Source organism: Schistocerca cancellata, unplaced genomic scaffold (genome assembly GCF_023864275.1).
Source record: "Schistocerca cancellata isolate TAMUIC-IGC-003103 unplaced genomic scaffold, iqSchCanc2.1 HiC_scaffold_1083, whole genome shotgun sequence".
NCBI lineage: Eukaryota > Metazoa > Arthropoda > Insecta > Orthoptera > Acrididae > Schistocerca > Schistocerca cancellata.
The window spans coordinates 365,688-380,544 of record NW_026047082.1 but is presented as its reverse complement, the minus strand read 5'-3'; the positions used below and the strand labels follow the sequence as shown (position 1 = coordinate 380,544).

Genomic DNA, 14,857 nt, shown 5'->3' with positions numbered 1-14,857 from the left:
AGTAAATACCTGCTGCCTGTTATCATGTATTATCTGATTTTACATGTTCTGTCAGACAAATTCAGTTTTATTACTAGTAGATTTCTTTTTTTTTTTTTCTTTGTTGAAAATTTTTCAACACGCTCCTTCATTTCACTGTGGCCGCACGGCGCGACTTGGCATACCGAGAGGCAAAATGTGGCGCCAGTGCCCTTGACCGAATAGCGCTGCAGCTCCGAAACCGAAGAGGAAAGAGAAATACGAATTGAAACTATCGGCAGTGCCGTGTGTTCGCAGGCGGTCACCCGCCCAAGCACTGACAACGTCCAGTTTCGCGCAGTAGCGGTGATCGGACGAGAAACTGTGCGTTCACCGTGCTGTGACCAGTGAAGTGTTTTAGCGCGTCCCGACAAGTCGCGTTCTGGTCCCCTATCAGTTCCCACACAATGTGACGATTTCTTTGTCACCATACTTCCCCGCCGAAATCGGCGCTGCCTTTTTGAAAGAGTGAAATCGTAGTGGCCCGTGGGGGGATCGAACCCACGACCTTCGCGTTATTAGCACGACGCTCTAACCAACTGAGCTAACGGGCCTCGGTGCAGACAGCCTTCCATCGCTTCGCGGGAATTGCTCTGCGTATTGCCATGTAACATTTCTATGGTAGCAGTCCAACAGTGGACCAGCGTCTCTTCTTTATTCCGCTGCTCGTAGTAATTTCATTGCTTGCCCGTTTCTCTCGGCTGTTTTCAGCTGACGTTAATGAACCAGTAGCTATAATGCGAGGAGGACGTGAAACAGCCTTTCGCAGGGTCAAAACTTGTCGTGATTTTTTCCGAAAAAATTCCGTTCCGGTACCGGGAATCGAACCCGGGCCTCCTGGGTGAGAGCCAGGTATCCTAGCCACTAGACCACACCGGACGTGCACATTTTTCTCCTCGCTTTCCGTGTCGCACTTTCCCTGTTTGCGAGCACCTTTTCGCGCGCCCATGTCAAAAGTCACAATCCATTGCTTTATGCCTCGTTGTTACAGGGGTAGGAGGAAAAGCAAAGCTGTAAGTAGTAATATTTATTTACTTATTTCGCAAGTAAAGACCTGCTGCCTGTCATCATACAGCAGGTCATACATTGTGTGACTTTACACGTTATATCGTACGAAATTCAGTTTTATTACTAGTACATTGTTCCTTGAAAATTTTTCGTAAGAACTGCAGGTAGTAATAACGGGAAGTAAACATTATCACGCTGAGTCGTTGAAGCCTTGTGGATAACAAAGTACGAAGTGTTTCGCTCCTTCGCAAACCCCAGAGCCGTCAATTTAGCTGTGGACGAAAGTAAATTAAATGCCCCGGGTGAAGATCGAACTCACGACCTTAAGATTATGAGACTTACGCGCTGCCTACTGCGCTACCGAGGCAAGTGACCGCCACGCCTTCTGGAATCTCTGTAACTACCAAATACCAGGGGTAGAGAGTCTGCACTTCCTGGCTCATTTTTTTCAGTTGCTACACGTCCATTCCCGGCGCGACGGGCAACTTGCGATGCTAGGCCGACGCCAGTATGTACAATAGCACATAAGAGTCCAAACGAGCAGTCGTGCGCGCTGCATGTTTGGTTATTTCCACACGGAAATACCACGGTTCATTCTCATGGCTCACGCAGTTCGAGTGCGAAAGACACGCAGCACCACTATCGGAGAAAAAACAAAATGATGCATCGGCCGGGAATCGAACCCGGGCCGCCCGCGTGGCAGGCGAGCATTCTACCACTGAACCACCGATGCTCAGCTTCCTGGTGCTTTCCGCGGCAGACGTCTGTGGGGAAAGTGGGACTGCCGTCCAGCGCCGTCGCATCCTCTCGAGAGAATGCTACAGACGCTGAATCCTGCACTGCACTGCTTAAAAATGACGCCCAAACGCGATCGCCTAAGTACTCTTGCGGCGCACGCACGCGACGACTCTTGCCAAAGGACGCGAAATGTGCGTAGAGACGCTGTCTGGATGCGCTCGCCTACCCCGTAATGCTCCTACAGCTACGACCACCTTGAGCCGCCGACGACAGGCGGAAGCAGACACAGCGCGGCGTGCGCGGACGGAAACCGTGCGGTGGTGGTGTAATGGTCAGCATAGTTGCCTTCCAAGCAGTTGATCCGGGTTCGATTCCCGGCCACCGCAGCCGGCTTTTACTTTTGCGTATGAGTACTTTTGCCACGCGTCCTTCAATTAATGTTTCTTTCCCCATCTTACTCGCTGCAGGCCACCCTATAGCGTGTGCGTCGATTCACCTTGAGTCTCGACTTGTCTCGACTTTGCTCGTCTGACGCGAGAGCTGACGCTCTCCAATCGGCCTATATAAAAAGGACAAGCACGCAAAACGACTGAGAGAGGTATGGCGAGGCGGGCGGGCACCACATTACTTATGCCTCAAGTAAATACCTGCTGCCTGTTATCATGTATTATCTGATTTTACATGTTCTGTCAGACAAATTCAGTTTTATTACTAGTAGATTTCTTTTTTTTTTTTTCTTTGTTGAAAATTTTTCAACACGCTCCTTCATTTCACTGTGGCCGCACGGCGCGACTTGGCATACCGAGAGGCAAAATGTGGCGCCAGTGCCCTTGACCGAATAGCGCTGCAGCTCCGAAACCGAAGAGGAAAGAGAAATACGAATTGAAACTATCGGCAGTGCCGTGTGTTCGCAGGCGGTCACCCGCCCAAGCACTGACAACGTCCAGTTTCGCGCAGTAGCGGTGATCGGACGAGAAACTGTGCGTTCACCGTGCTGTGACCAGTGAAGTGTTTTAGCGCGTCCCGACAAGTCGCGTTCTGGTCCCCTATCAGTTCCCACACAATGTGACGATTTCTTTGTCACCATACTTCCCCGCCGAAATCGGCGCTGCCTTTTTGAAAGAGTGAAATCGTAGTGGCCCGTGGGGGGATCGAACCCACGACCTTCGCGTTATTAGCACGACGCTCTAACCAACTGAGCTAACGGGCCTCGGTGCAGACAGCCTTCCATCGCTTCGCGGGAATTGCTCTGCGTATTGCCATGTAACATTTCTATGGTAGCAGTCCAACAGTGGACCAGCGTCTCTTCTTTATTCCGCTGCTCGTAGTAATTTCATTGCTTGCCCGTTTCTCTCGGCTGTTTTCAGCTGACGTTAATGAACCAGTAGCTATAATGCGAGGAGGACGTGAAACAGCCTTTCCCAGGGTCAAAACTTGTCGTGATTTTTTCCGAAAAAATTCCGTTCCGGTACCGGGAATCGAACCCGGGCCTCCTGGGTGAGAGCCAGGTATCCTAGCCACTAGACCACACCGGACGTGCACATTTTTCTCCTCGCTTTCCGTGTCGCACTTTCCCTGTTTGCGAGCACCTTTTCGCGCGCCCATGTCAAAAGTCACAATCCATTGCTTTATGCCTCGTTGTTACAGGGGTAGGAGGAAAAGCAAAGCTGTAAGTAGTAATATTTATTTACTTATTTCGCAAGTAAAGACCTGCTGCCTGTCATCATACAGCAGGTCATACATTGTGTGACTTTACACGTTATATCGTACGAAATTCAGTTTTATTACTAGTACATTGTTCCTTGAAAATTTTTCGTAAGAACTGCAGGTAGTAATAACGGGAAGTAAACATTATCACGCTGAGTCGTTGAAGCCTTGTGGATAACAAAGTACGAAGTGTTTCGCTCCTTCGCAAACCCCAGAGCCGTCAATTTAGCTGTGGACGAAAGTAAATTAAATGCCCCGGGTGAAGATCGAACTCACGACCTTAAGATTATGAGACTTACGCGCTGCCTACTGCGCTACCGAGGCAAGTGACCGCCACGCCTTCTGGAATCTCTGTAACTACCAAATACCAGGGGTAGAGAGTCTGCACTTCCTGGCTCATTTTTTTCAGTTGCTACACGTCCATTCCCGGCGCGACAGGCAACTTGCGATGCTAGGCCGACGCCAGTATGTACAATAGCACATAAGAGTCCAAACGAGCAGTCGTGCGCGCTGCATGTTTGGTTATTTCCACACGGAAATACCACGGTTCATTCTCATGGCTCACGCAGTTCGAGTGCGAAAGACACGCAGCACCACTATCGGAGAAAAAACAAAATGATGCATCGGCCGGGAATCGAACCCGGGCCGCCCGCGTGGCAGGCGAGCATTCTACCACTGAACCACCGATGCTCAGCTTCCTGGTGCTTTCCGCGGCAGACGTCTGTGGGGAAAGTGGGACTGCCGTCCAGCGCCGTCGCATCCTCTCGAGAGAATGCTACAGACGCTGAATCCTGCACTGCACTGCTTAAAAATGACGCCCAAACGCGATCGCCTAAGTACTCTTGCGGCGCACGCACGCGACGACTCTTGCCAAAGGACGCGAAATGTGCGTAGAGACGCTGTCTGGATGCGCTCGCCTACCCCGTAATGCGCCTACAGCTACGACCACCTTGAGCCGCCGACGACAGGCGGAAGCAGACACAGCGCGGCGTGCGCGGACGGAAACCGTGCGGTGGTGGTGTAATGGTCAGCATAGTTGCCTTCCAAGCAGTTGATCCGGGTTCGATTCCCGGCCACCGCAGCCGGCTTTTACTTTTGCGTATGAGTACTTTTGCCACGCGTCCTTCAATTAATGTTTCTTTCCCCATCTTACTCGCTGCAGGCCACCCTATAGCGTGTGCGTCGATTCACCTTGAGTCTCGACTTGTCTCGACTTTGCTCGTCTGACGCGAGAGCTGACGCTCTCCAATCGGCCTATATAAAAAGGACAAGCACGCAAAACGACTGAGAGAGGTATGGCGAGGCGGGCGGGCACCACATTACTTATGCCTCAAGTAAATACCTGCTGCCTGTTATCATGTATTATCTGATTTTACATGTTCTGTCAGACAAATTCAGTTTTATTACTAGTAGATTTCTTTTTTTTTTTTTCTTTGTTGAAAATTTTTCAACACGCTCCTTCATTTCACTGTGGCCGCACGGCGCGACTTGGCATACCGAGAGGCAAAATGTGGCGCCAGTGCCCTTGACCGAATAGCGCTGCAGCTCCGAAACCGAAGAGGAAAGAGAAATACGAATTGAAACTATCGGCAGTGCCGTGTGTTCGCAGGCGGTCACCCGCCCAAGCACTGACAACGTCCAGTTTCGCGCAGTAGCGGTGATCGGACGAGAAACTGTGCGTTCACCGTGCTGTGACCAGTGAAGTGTTTTAGCGCGTCCCGACAAGTCGCGTTCTGGTCCCCTATCAGTTCCCACACAATGTGACGATTTCTTTGTCACCATACTTCCCCGCCGAAATCGGCGCTGCCTTTTTGAAAGAGTGAAATCGTAGTGGCCCGTGGGGGGATCGAACCCACGACCTTCGCGTTATTAGCACGACGCTCTAACCAACTGAGCTAACGGGCCTCGGTGCAGACAGCCTTCCATCGCTTCGCGGGAATTGCTCTGCGTATTGCCATGTAACATTTCTATGGTAGCAGTCCAACAGTGGACCAGCGTCTCTTCTTTATTCCGCTGCTCGTAGTAATTTCATTGCTTGCCCGTTTCTCTCGGCTGTTTTCAGCTGACGTTAATGAACCAGTAGCTATAATGCGAGGAGGACGTGAAACAGCCTTTCCCAGGGTCAAAACTTGTCGTGATTTTTTCCGAAAAAATTCCGTTCCGGTACCGGGAATCGAACCCGGGCCTCCTGGGTGAGAGCCAGGTATCCTAGCCACTAGACCACACCGGACGTGCACATTTTTCTCCTCGCTTTCCGTGTCGCACTTTCCCTGTTTGCGAGCACCTTTTCGCGCGCCCATGTCAAAAGTCACAATCCATTGCTTTATGCCTCGTTGTTACAGGGGTAGGAGGAAAAGCAAAGCTGTAAGTAGTAATATTTATTTACTTATTTCGCAAGTAAAGACCTGCTGCCTGTCATCATACAGCAGGTCATACATTGTGTGACTTTACACGTTATATCGTACGAAATTCAGTTTTATTACTAGTACATTGTTCCTTGAAAATTTTTCGTAAGAACTGCAGGTAGTAATAACGGGAAGTAAACATTATCACGCTGAGTCGTTGAAGCCTTGTGGATAACAAAGTACGAAGTGTTTCGCTCCTTCGCAAACCCCAGAGCCGTCAATTTAGCTGTGGACGAAAGTAAATTAAATGCCCCGGGTGAAGATCGAACTCACGACCTTAAGATTATGAGACTTACGCGCTGCCTACTGCGCTACCGAGGCAAGTGACCGCCACGCCTTCTGGAATCTCTGTAACTACCAAATACCAGGGGTAGAGAGTCTGCACTTCCTGGCTCATTTTTTTCAGTTGCTACACGTCCATTCCCGGCGCGACAGGCAACTTGCGATGCTAGGCCGACGCCAGTATGTACAATAGCACATAAGAGTCCAAACGAGCAGTCGTGCGCGCTGCATGTTTGGTTATTTCCACACGGAAATACCACGGTTCATTCTCATGGCTCACGCAGTTCGAGTGCGAAAGACACGCAGCACCACTATCGGAGAAAAAACAAAATGATGCATCGGCCGGGAATCGAACCCGGGCCGCCCGCGTGGCAGGCGAGCATTCTACCACTGAACCACCGATGCTCAGCTTCCTGGTGCTTTCCGCGGCAGACGTCTGTGGGGAAAGTGGGACTGCCGTCCAGCGCCGTCGCATCCTCTCGAGAGAATGCTACAGACGCTGAATCCTGCACTGCACTGCTTAAAAATGACGCCCAAACGCGATCGCCTAAGTACTCTTGCGGCGCACGCACGCGACGACTCTTGCCAAAGGACGCGAAATGTGCGTAGAGACGCTGTCTGGATGCGCTCGCCTACCCCGTAATGCGCCTACAGCTACGACCACCTTGAGCCGCCGACGACAGGCGGAAGCAGACACAGCGCGGCGTGCGCGGACGGAAACCGTGCGGTGGTGGTGTAATGGTCAGCATAGTTGCCTTCCAAGCAATTGATCCGGGTTCGATTCCCGGCCACCGCAGCCGGCTTTTACTTTTGCGTATGAGTACTTTTGCCACGCGTCCTTCAATTAATGTTTCTTTCCCCATCTTACTCGCTGCAGGCCACCCTATAGCGTGTGCGTCGATTCACCTTGAGTCTCGACTTGTCTCGACTTTGCTCGTCTGACGCGAGAGCTGACGCTCTCCAATCGGCCTATATAAAAAGGACAAGCACGCAAAACGACTGAGAGAGGTATGGCGAGGCGGGCGGGCACCACATTACTTATGCCTCAAGTAAATACCTGCTGCCTGTTATCATGTATTATCTGATTTTACATGTTCTGTCAGACAAATTCAGTTTTATTACTAGTAGATTTCTTTTTTTTTTTTCTTTGTTGAAAATTTTTCAACACGCTCCTTCATTTCACTGTGGCCGCACGGCGCGACTTGGCATACCGAGAGGCAAAATGTGGCGCCAGTGCCCTTGACCGAATAGCGCTGCAGCTCCGAAACCGAAGAGGAAAGAGAAATACGAATTGAAACTATCGGCAGTGCCGTGTGTTCGCAGGCGGTCACCCGCCCAAGCACTGACAACGTCCAGTTTCGCGCAGTAGCGGTGATCGGACGAGAAACTGTGCGTTCACCGTGCTGTGACCAGTGAAGTGTTTTAGCGCGTCCCGACAAGTCGCGTTCTGGTCCCCTATCAGTTCCCACACAATGTGACGATTTCTTTGTCACCATACTTCCCCGCCGAAATCGGCGCTGCCTTTTTGAAAGAGTGAAATCGTAGTGGCCCGTGGGGGGATCGAACCCACGACCTTCGCGTTATTAGCACGACGCTCTAACCAACTGAGCTAACGGGCCTCGGTGCAGACAGCCTTCCATCGCTTCGCGGGAATTGCTCTGCGTATTGCCATGTAACATTTCTATGGTAGCAGTCCAACAGTGGACCAGCGTCTCTTCTTTATTCCGCTGCTCGTAGTAATTTCATTGCTTGCCCGTTTCTCTCGGCTGTTTTCAGCTGACGTTAATGAACCAGTAGCTATAATGCGAGGAGGACGTGAAACAGCCTTTCGCAGGGTCAAAACTTGTCGTGATTTTTTCCGAAAAAATTCCGTTCCGGTACCGGGAATCGAACCCGGGCCTCCTGGGTGAGAGCCAGGTATCCTAGCCACTAGACCACACCGGACGTGCACATTTTTCTCCTCGCTTTCCGTGTCGCACTTTCCCTGTTTGCGAGCACCTTTTCGCGCGCCCATGTCAAAAGTCACAATCCATTGCTTTATGCCTCGTTGTTACAGGGGTAGGAGGAAAAGCAAAGCTGTAAGTAGTAATATTTATTTACTTATTTCGCAAGTAAAGACCTGCTGCCTGTCATCATACAGCAGGTCATACATTGTGTGACTTTACACGTTATATCGTACGAAATTCAGTTTTATTACTAGTACATTGTTCCTTGAAAATTTTTCGTAAGAACTGCAGGTAGTAATAACGGGAAGTAAACATTATCACGCTGAGTCGTTGAAGCCTTGTGGATAACAAAGTACGAAGTGTTTCGCTCCTTCGCAAACCCCAGAGCCGTCAATTTAGCTGTGGACGAAAGTAAATTAAATGCCCCGGGTGAAGATCGAACTCACGACCTTAAGATTATGAGACTTACGCGCTGCCTACTGCGCTACCGAGGCAAGTGACCGCCACGCCTTCTGGAATCTCTGTAACTACCAAATACCAGGGGTAGAGAGTCTGCACTTCCTGGCTCATTTTTTTCAGTTGCTACACGTCCATTCCCGGCGCGACGGGCAACTTGCGATGCTAGGCCGACGCCAGTATGTACAATAGCACATAAGAGTCCAAACGAGCAGTCGTGCGCGCTGCATGTTTGGTTATTTCCACACGGAAATACCACGGTTCATTCTCATGGCTCACGCAGTTCGAGTGCGAAAGACACGCAGCACCACTATCGGAGAAAAAACAAAATGATGCATCGGCCGGGAATCGAACCCGGGCCGCCCGCGTGGCAGGCGAGCATTCTACCACTGAACCACCGATGCTCAGCTTCCTGGTGCTTTCCGCGGCAGACGTCTGTGGGGAAAGTGGGACTGCCGTCCAGCGCCGTCGCATCCTCTCGAGAGAATGCTACAGACGCTGAATCCTGCACTGCACTGCTTAAAAATGACGCCCAAACGCGATCGCCTAAGTACTCTTGCGGCGCACGCACGCGACGACTCTTGCCAAAGGACGCGAAATGTGCGTAGAGACGCTGTCTGGATGCGCTCGCCTACCCCGTAATGCGCCTACAGCTACGACCACCTTGAGCCGCCGACGACAGGCGGAAGCAGACACAGCGCGGCGTGCGCGGACGGAAACCGTGCGGTGGTGGTGTAATGGTCAGCATAGTTGCCTTCCAAGCAGTTGATCCGGGTTCGATTCCCGGCCACCGCAGCCGGCTTTTACTTTTGCGTATGAGTACTTTTGCCACGCGTCCTTCAATTAATGTTTCTTTCCCCATCTTACTCGCTGCAGGCCACCCTATAGCGTGTGCGTCGATTCACCTTGAGTCTCGACTTGTCTCGACTTTGCTCGTCTGACGCGAGAGCTGACGCTCTCCAATCGGCCTATATAAAAAGGACAAGCACGCAAAACGACTGAGAGAGGTATGGCGAGGCGGGCGGGCACCACATTACTTATGCCTCAAGTAAATACCTGCTGCCTGTTATCATGTATTATCTGATTTTACATGTTCTGTCAGCCAAATTCAGTTTTATTACTAGTAGATTTCTTTTTTTTTTTCTTTGTTGAAAATTTTTCAACACGCTCCTTCATTTCACTGTGGCCGCACGGCGCGACTTGGCATACCGAGAGGCAAAATGTGGCGCCAGTGCCCTTGACCGAATAGCGCTGCAGCTCCGAAACCGAAGAGGAAAGAGAAATACGAATTGAAACTATCGGCAGTGCCGTGTGTTCGCAGGCGGTCACCCGCCCAAGCACTGACAACGTCCAGTTTCGCGCAGTAGCGGTGATCGGACGAGAAACTGTGCGTTCACCGTGCTGTGACCAGTGAAGTGTTTTAGCGCGTCCCGACAAGTCGCGTTCTGGTCCCCTATCAGTTCCCACACAATGTGACGATTTCTTTGTCACCATACTTCCCCGCCGAAATCGGCGCTGCCTTTTTGAAAGAGTGAAATCGTAGTGGCCCGTGGGGGGATCGAACCCACGACCTTCGCGTTATTAGCACGACGCTCTAACCAACTGAGCTAACGGGCCTCGGTGCAGACAGCCTTCCATCGCTTCGCGGGAATTGCTCTGCGTATTGCCATGTAACATTTCTATGGTAGCAGTCCAACAGTGGACCAGCGTCTCTTCTTTATTCCGCTGCTCGTAGTAATTTCATTGCTTGCCCGTTTCTCTCGGCTGTTTTCAGCTGACGTTAATGAACCAGTAGCTATAATGCGAGGAGGACGTGAAACAGCCTTTCGCAGGGTCAAAACTTGTCGTGATTTTTTCCGAAAAAATTCCGTTCCGGTACCGGGAATCGAACCCGGGCCTCCTGGGTGAGAGCCAGGTATCCTAGCCACTAGACCACACCGGACGTGCACATTTTTCTCCTCGCTTTCCGTGTCGCACTTTCCCTGTTTGCGAGCACCTTTTCGCGCGCCCATGTCAAAAGTCACAATCCATTGCTTTATGCCTCGTTGTTACAGGGGTAGGAGGAAAAGCAAAGCTGTAAGTAGTAATATTTATTTACTTATTTCGCAAGTAAAGACCTGCTGCCTGTCATCATACAGCAGGTCATACATTGTGTGACTTTACACGTTATATCGTACGAAATTCAGTTTTATTACTAGTACATTGTTCCTTGAAAATTTTTCGTAAGAACTGCAGGTAGTAATAACGGGAAGTAAACATTATCACGCTGAGTCGTTGAAGCCTTGTGGATAACAAAGTACGAAGTGTTTCGCTCCTTCGCAAACCCCAGAGCCGTCAATTTAGCTGTGGACGAAAGTAAATTAAATGCCCCGGGTGAGGATCGAACTCACGACCTTAAGATTATGAGACTTACGCGCTGCCTACTGCGCTACCGAGGCAAGTGACCGCCACGCCTTCTGGAATCTCTGTAACTACCAAATACCAGGGGTAGAGAGTCTGCACTTCCTGGCTCATTTTTTTCAGTTGCTACACGTCCATTCCCGGCGCGACAGGCAAATTGCGATGCTAGGCCGACGCCAGTATGTACAATAGCACATAAGAGTCCAAACGAGCAGTCGTGCGCGCTGCATGTTTGGTTATTTCCACACGGAAATACCACGGTTCATTCTCATGGCTCACGCAGTTCGAGTGCGAAAGACACGCAGCACCACTATCGGAGAAAAAACAAAATGATGCATCGGCCGGGAATCGAACCCGGGCCGCCCGCGTGGCAGGCGAGCATTCTACCACTGAACCACCGATGCTCAGCTTCCTGGTGCTTTCCGCGGCAGACGTCTGTGGGGAAAGTGGGACTGCCGTCCAGCGCCGTCGCATCCTCTCGAGAGAATGCTACAGACGCTGAATCCTGCACTGCACTGCTTAAAAATGACGCCCAAACGCGATCGCCTAAGTACTCTTGCGGCGCACGCACGCGACGACTCTTGCCAAAGGACGCGAAATGTGCGTAGAGACGCTGTCTGGATGCGCTCGCCTACCCCGTAATGCGCCTACAGCTACGACCACCTTGAGCCGCCGACGACAGGCGGAAGCAGACACAGCGCGGCGTGCGCGGACGGAAACCGTGCGGTGGTGGTGTAATGGTCAGCATAGTTGCCTTCCAAGCAGTTGATCCGGGTTCGATTCCCGGCCACCGCAGCCGGCTTTTACTTTTGCGTATGAGTACTTTTGCCACGCGTCCTTCAATTAATGTTTCTTTCCCCATCTTACTCGCTGCAGGCCACCCTATAGCGTGTGCGTCGATTCACCTTGAGTCTCGACTTGTCTCGACTTTGCTCGTCTGACGCGAGAGCTGACGCTCTCCAATCGGCCTATATAAAAAGGACAAGCACGCAAAACGACTGAGAGAGGTATGGCGAGGCGGGCGGGCACCACATTACTTATGCCTCAAGTAAATACCTGCTGCCTGTTATCATGTATTATCTGATTTTACATGTTCTGTCAGCCAAATTCAGTTTTATTACTAGTAGATTTCTTTTTTTTTTTCTTTGTTGAAAATTTTTCAACACGCTCCTTCATTTCACTGTGGCCGCACGGCGCGACTTGGCATACCGAGAGGCAAAATGTGGCGCCAGTGCCCTTGACCGAATAGCGCTGCAGCTCCGAAACCGAAGAGGAAAGAGAAATACGAATTGAAACTATCGGCAGTGCCGTGTGTTCGCAGGCGGTCACCCGCCCAAGCACTGACAACGTCCAGTTTCGCGCAGTAGCGGTGATCGGACGAGAAACTGTGCGTTCACCGTGCTGTGACCAGTGAAGTGTTTTAGCGCGTCCCGACAAGTCGCGTTCTGGTCCCCTATCAGTTCCCACACAATGTGACGATTTCTTTGTCACCATACTTCCCCGCCGAAATCGGCGCTGCCTTTTTGAAAGAGTGAAATCGTAGTGGCCCGTGGGGGGATCGAACCCACGACCTTCGCGTTATTAGCACGACGCTCTAACCAACTGAGCTAACGGGCCTCGGTGCAGACAGCCTTCCATCGCTTCGCGGGAATTGCTCTGCGTATTGCCATGTAACATTTCTATGGTAGCAGTCCAACAGTGGACCAGCGTCTCTTCTTTATTCCGCTGCTCGTAGTAATTTCATTGCTTGCCCGTTTCTCTCGGCTGTTTTCAGCTGACGTTAATGAACCAGTAGCTATAATGCGAGGAGGACGTGAAACAGCCTTTCGCAGGGTCAAAACTTGTCGTGATTTTTTCCGAAAAAATTCCGTTCCGGTACCGGGAATCGAACCCGGGCCTCCTGGGTGAGAGCCAGGTATCCTAGCCACTAGACCACACCGGACGTGCACATTTTTCTCCTCGCTTTCCGTGTCGCACTTTCCCTGTTTGCGAGCACCTTTTCGCGCGCCCATGTCAAAAGTCACAATCCATTGCTTTATGCCTCGTTGTTACAGGGGTAGGAGGAAAAGCAAAGCTGTAAGTAGTAATATTTATTTACTTATTTCGCAAGTAAAGACCTGCTGCCTGTCATCATACAGCAGGTCATACATTGTGTGACTTTACACGTTATATCGTACGAAATTCAGTTTTATTACTAGTACATTGTTCCTTGAAAATTTTTCGTAAGAACTGCAGGTAGTAATAACGGGAAGTAAACATTATCACGCTGAGTCGTTGAAGCCTTGTGGATAACAAAGTACGAAGTGTTTCGCTCCTTCGCAAACCCCAGAGCCGTCAATTTAGCTGTGGACGAAAGTAAATTAAATGCCCCGGGTGAGGATCGAACTCACGACCTTAAGATTATGAGACTTACGCGCTGCCTACTGCGCTACCGAGGCAAGTGACCGCCACGCCTTCTGGAATCTCTGTAACTACCAAATACCAGGGGTAGAGAGTCTGCACTTCCTGGCTCATTTTTTTCAGTTGCTACACGTCCATTCCCGGCGCGACAGGCAAATTGCGATGCTAGGCCGACGCCAGTATGTACAATAGCACATAAGAGTCCAAACGAGCAGTCGTGCGCGCTGCATGTTTGGTTATTTCCACACGGAAATACCACGGTTCATTCTCATGGCTCACGCAGTTCGAGTGCGAAAGACACGCAGCACCACTATCGGAGAAAAAACAAAATGATGCATCGGCCGGGAATCGAACCCGGGCCGCCCGCGTGGCAGGCGAGCATTCTACCACTGAACCACCGATGCTCAGCTTCCTGGTGCTTTCCGCGGCAGACGTCTGTGGGGAAAGTGGGACTGCCGTCCAGCGCCGTCGCATCCTCTCGAGAGAATGCTACAGACGCTGAATCCTGCACTGCACTGCTTAAAAATGACGCCCAAACGCGATCGCCTAAGTACTCTTGCGGCGCACGCACGCGACGACTCTTGCCAAAGGACGCGAAATGTGCGTAGAGACGCTGTCTGGATGCGCTCGCCTACCCCGTAATGCGCCTACAGCTACGACCACCTTGAGCCGCCGACGACAGGCGGAAGCAGACACAGCGCGGCGTGCGCGGACGGAAACCGTGCGGTGGTGGTGTAATGGTCAGCATAGTTGCCTTCCAAGCAGTTGATCCGGGTTCGATTCCCGGCCACCGCAGCCGGCTTTTACTTTTGCGTATGAGTACTTTTGCCACGCGTCCTTCAATTAATGTTTCTTTCCCCATCTTACTCGCTGCAGGCCACCCTATAGCGTGTGCGTCGATTCACCTTGAGTCTCGACTTGTCTCGACTTTGCTCGTCTGACGCGAGAGCTGACGCTCTCCAATCGGCCTATATAAAAAGGACAAGCACGCAAAACGACTGAGAGAGGTATGGCGAGGCGGGCGGGCACCACATTACTTATGCCTCAAGTAAATACCTGCTGCCTGTTATCATGTATTATCTGATTTTACATGTTCTGTCAGCCAAATTCAGTTTTATTACTAGTAGATTTCTTTTTTTTTTTCTTTGTTGAAAATTTTTCAACACGCTACTTCATTTCACTGTGGCCGCACGGCGCGACTTGGCATACCGAGAGGCAAAATGTGGCGCCAGTGCCCTTGACCGAATAGCGCTGCAGCTCCGAAACCGAAGAGGAAAGAGAAATACGAATTGAAACTATCGGCAGTGCCGTGTGTTCGCAGGCGGTCACCCGCCCAAGCACTGACAACGTCCAGTTTCGCGCAGTAGCGGTGATCGGACGAGAAACTGTGCGTTCACCGTGCTGTGACCAGTGAAGTGTTTTAGCGCGTCCCGACAAGTCGCGTTCTGGTCCCCTATCAGTTCCCACACAATGTGACGATTTCTTTGTCACCATACT

The 14,857-nt window shown here is 51.1% G+C and overlaps 30 non-coding genes across 30 annotated transcripts; 6 read left to right on the top strand and 24 right to left on the bottom strand.

Annotated features, from left to right (window-relative positions):
* Positions 1 to 498: 498 nt before the first annotated feature.
* Positions 499 to 572, bottom strand: Trnai-aau (transfer RNA isoleucine (anticodon AAU)). The gene has a single exon. It is a non-coding gene; the product is annotated as a tRNA-Ile (tRNA).
* A 253-nt stretch (positions 573 to 825) lies between these two features.
* Trnae-cuc (transfer RNA glutamic acid (anticodon CUC)) lies at positions 826 to 897 on the bottom strand. The gene has a single exon. It is a non-coding gene; the product is annotated as a tRNA-Glu (tRNA).
* A 423-nt stretch (positions 898 to 1,320) lies between these two features.
* Trnam-cau (transfer RNA methionine (anticodon CAU)) lies at positions 1,321 to 1,393 on the bottom strand. The gene has a single exon. It is a non-coding gene; the product is annotated as a tRNA-Met (tRNA).
* Positions 1,394 to 1,688: 295 nt separating this feature from the next.
* Positions 1,689 to 1,759, bottom strand: Trnag-gcc (transfer RNA glycine (anticodon GCC)). The gene has a single exon. It is a non-coding gene; the product is annotated as a tRNA-Gly (tRNA).
* A 319-nt stretch (positions 1,760 to 2,078) lies between these two features.
* Trnag-ucc (transfer RNA glycine (anticodon UCC)) lies at positions 2,079 to 2,150 on the top strand. Its single transcript has one exon. It is a non-coding gene; the product is annotated as a tRNA-Gly (tRNA).
* Positions 2,151 to 2,900: 750 nt separating this feature from the next.
* On the bottom strand, positions 2,901 to 2,974 carry Trnai-aau (transfer RNA isoleucine (anticodon AAU)). The gene has a single exon. It is a non-coding gene; the product is annotated as a tRNA-Ile (tRNA).
* A 253-nt stretch (positions 2,975 to 3,227) lies between these two features.
* On the bottom strand, positions 3,228 to 3,299 carry Trnae-cuc (transfer RNA glutamic acid (anticodon CUC)). Its single transcript has one exon. It is a non-coding gene; the product is annotated as a tRNA-Glu (tRNA).
* A 423-nt stretch (positions 3,300 to 3,722) lies between these two features.
* Trnam-cau (transfer RNA methionine (anticodon CAU)) lies at positions 3,723 to 3,795 on the bottom strand. The gene has a single exon. It is a non-coding gene; the product is annotated as a tRNA-Met (tRNA).
* A 295-nt stretch (positions 3,796 to 4,090) lies between these two features.
* Positions 4,091 to 4,161, bottom strand: Trnag-gcc (transfer RNA glycine (anticodon GCC)). The gene has a single exon. It is a non-coding gene; the product is annotated as a tRNA-Gly (tRNA).
* Positions 4,162 to 4,480: 319 nt separating this feature from the next.
* Trnag-ucc (transfer RNA glycine (anticodon UCC)) lies at positions 4,481 to 4,552 on the top strand. Its single transcript has one exon. It is a non-coding gene; the product is annotated as a tRNA-Gly (tRNA).
* Positions 4,553 to 5,302: 750 nt separating this feature from the next.
* On the bottom strand, positions 5,303 to 5,376 carry Trnai-aau (transfer RNA isoleucine (anticodon AAU)). The gene has a single exon. It is a non-coding gene; the product is annotated as a tRNA-Ile (tRNA).
* A 253-nt stretch (positions 5,377 to 5,629) lies between these two features.
* Trnae-cuc (transfer RNA glutamic acid (anticodon CUC)) lies at positions 5,630 to 5,701 on the bottom strand. Its single transcript has one exon. It is a non-coding gene; the product is annotated as a tRNA-Glu (tRNA).
* Positions 5,702 to 6,124: 423 nt separating this feature from the next.
* On the bottom strand, positions 6,125 to 6,197 carry Trnam-cau (transfer RNA methionine (anticodon CAU)). The gene has a single exon. It is a non-coding gene; the product is annotated as a tRNA-Met (tRNA).
* A 295-nt stretch (positions 6,198 to 6,492) lies between these two features.
* On the bottom strand, positions 6,493 to 6,563 carry Trnag-gcc (transfer RNA glycine (anticodon GCC)). Its single transcript has one exon. It is a non-coding gene; the product is annotated as a tRNA-Gly (tRNA).
* A 319-nt stretch (positions 6,564 to 6,882) lies between these two features.
* Positions 6,883 to 6,954, top strand: Trnag-ucc (transfer RNA glycine (anticodon UCC)). The gene has a single exon. It is a non-coding gene; the product is annotated as a tRNA-Gly (tRNA).
* Positions 6,955 to 7,703: 749 nt separating this feature from the next.
* Positions 7,704 to 7,777, bottom strand: Trnai-aau (transfer RNA isoleucine (anticodon AAU)). Its single transcript has one exon. It is a non-coding gene; the product is annotated as a tRNA-Ile (tRNA).
* Positions 7,778 to 8,030: 253 nt separating this feature from the next.
* On the bottom strand, positions 8,031 to 8,102 carry Trnae-cuc (transfer RNA glutamic acid (anticodon CUC)). Its single transcript has one exon. It is a non-coding gene; the product is annotated as a tRNA-Glu (tRNA).
* Positions 8,103 to 8,525: 423 nt separating this feature from the next.
* Trnam-cau (transfer RNA methionine (anticodon CAU)) lies at positions 8,526 to 8,598 on the bottom strand. Its single transcript has one exon. It is a non-coding gene; the product is annotated as a tRNA-Met (tRNA).
* Positions 8,599 to 8,893: 295 nt separating this feature from the next.
* Trnag-gcc (transfer RNA glycine (anticodon GCC)) lies at positions 8,894 to 8,964 on the bottom strand. Its single transcript has one exon. It is a non-coding gene; the product is annotated as a tRNA-Gly (tRNA).
* A 319-nt stretch (positions 8,965 to 9,283) lies between these two features.
* Positions 9,284 to 9,355, top strand: Trnag-ucc (transfer RNA glycine (anticodon UCC)). Its single transcript has one exon. It is a non-coding gene; the product is annotated as a tRNA-Gly (tRNA).
* A 748-nt stretch (positions 9,356 to 10,103) lies between these two features.
* On the bottom strand, positions 10,104 to 10,177 carry Trnai-aau (transfer RNA isoleucine (anticodon AAU)). Its single transcript has one exon. It is a non-coding gene; the product is annotated as a tRNA-Ile (tRNA).
* Positions 10,178 to 10,430: 253 nt separating this feature from the next.
* Trnae-cuc (transfer RNA glutamic acid (anticodon CUC)) lies at positions 10,431 to 10,502 on the bottom strand. Its single transcript has one exon. It is a non-coding gene; the product is annotated as a tRNA-Glu (tRNA).
* Positions 10,503 to 10,925: 423 nt separating this feature from the next.
* Trnam-cau (transfer RNA methionine (anticodon CAU)) lies at positions 10,926 to 10,998 on the bottom strand. The gene has a single exon. It is a non-coding gene; the product is annotated as a tRNA-Met (tRNA).
* Positions 10,999 to 11,293: 295 nt separating this feature from the next.
* On the bottom strand, positions 11,294 to 11,364 carry Trnag-gcc (transfer RNA glycine (anticodon GCC)). The gene has a single exon. It is a non-coding gene; the product is annotated as a tRNA-Gly (tRNA).
* A 319-nt stretch (positions 11,365 to 11,683) lies between these two features.
* Trnag-ucc (transfer RNA glycine (anticodon UCC)) lies at positions 11,684 to 11,755 on the top strand. Its single transcript has one exon. It is a non-coding gene; the product is annotated as a tRNA-Gly (tRNA).
* A 748-nt stretch (positions 11,756 to 12,503) lies between these two features.
* Trnai-aau (transfer RNA isoleucine (anticodon AAU)) lies at positions 12,504 to 12,577 on the bottom strand. The gene has a single exon. It is a non-coding gene; the product is annotated as a tRNA-Ile (tRNA).
* A 253-nt stretch (positions 12,578 to 12,830) lies between these two features.
* On the bottom strand, positions 12,831 to 12,902 carry Trnae-cuc (transfer RNA glutamic acid (anticodon CUC)). The gene has a single exon. It is a non-coding gene; the product is annotated as a tRNA-Glu (tRNA).
* A 423-nt stretch (positions 12,903 to 13,325) lies between these two features.
* Positions 13,326 to 13,398, bottom strand: Trnam-cau (transfer RNA methionine (anticodon CAU)). The gene has a single exon. It is a non-coding gene; the product is annotated as a tRNA-Met (tRNA).
* A 295-nt stretch (positions 13,399 to 13,693) lies between these two features.
* Trnag-gcc (transfer RNA glycine (anticodon GCC)) lies at positions 13,694 to 13,764 on the bottom strand. Its single transcript has one exon. It is a non-coding gene; the product is annotated as a tRNA-Gly (tRNA).
* Positions 13,765 to 14,083: 319 nt separating this feature from the next.
* On the top strand, positions 14,084 to 14,155 carry Trnag-ucc (transfer RNA glycine (anticodon UCC)). The gene has a single exon. It is a non-coding gene; the product is annotated as a tRNA-Gly (tRNA).
* Positions 14,156 to 14,857: the final 702 nt, after the last annotated feature.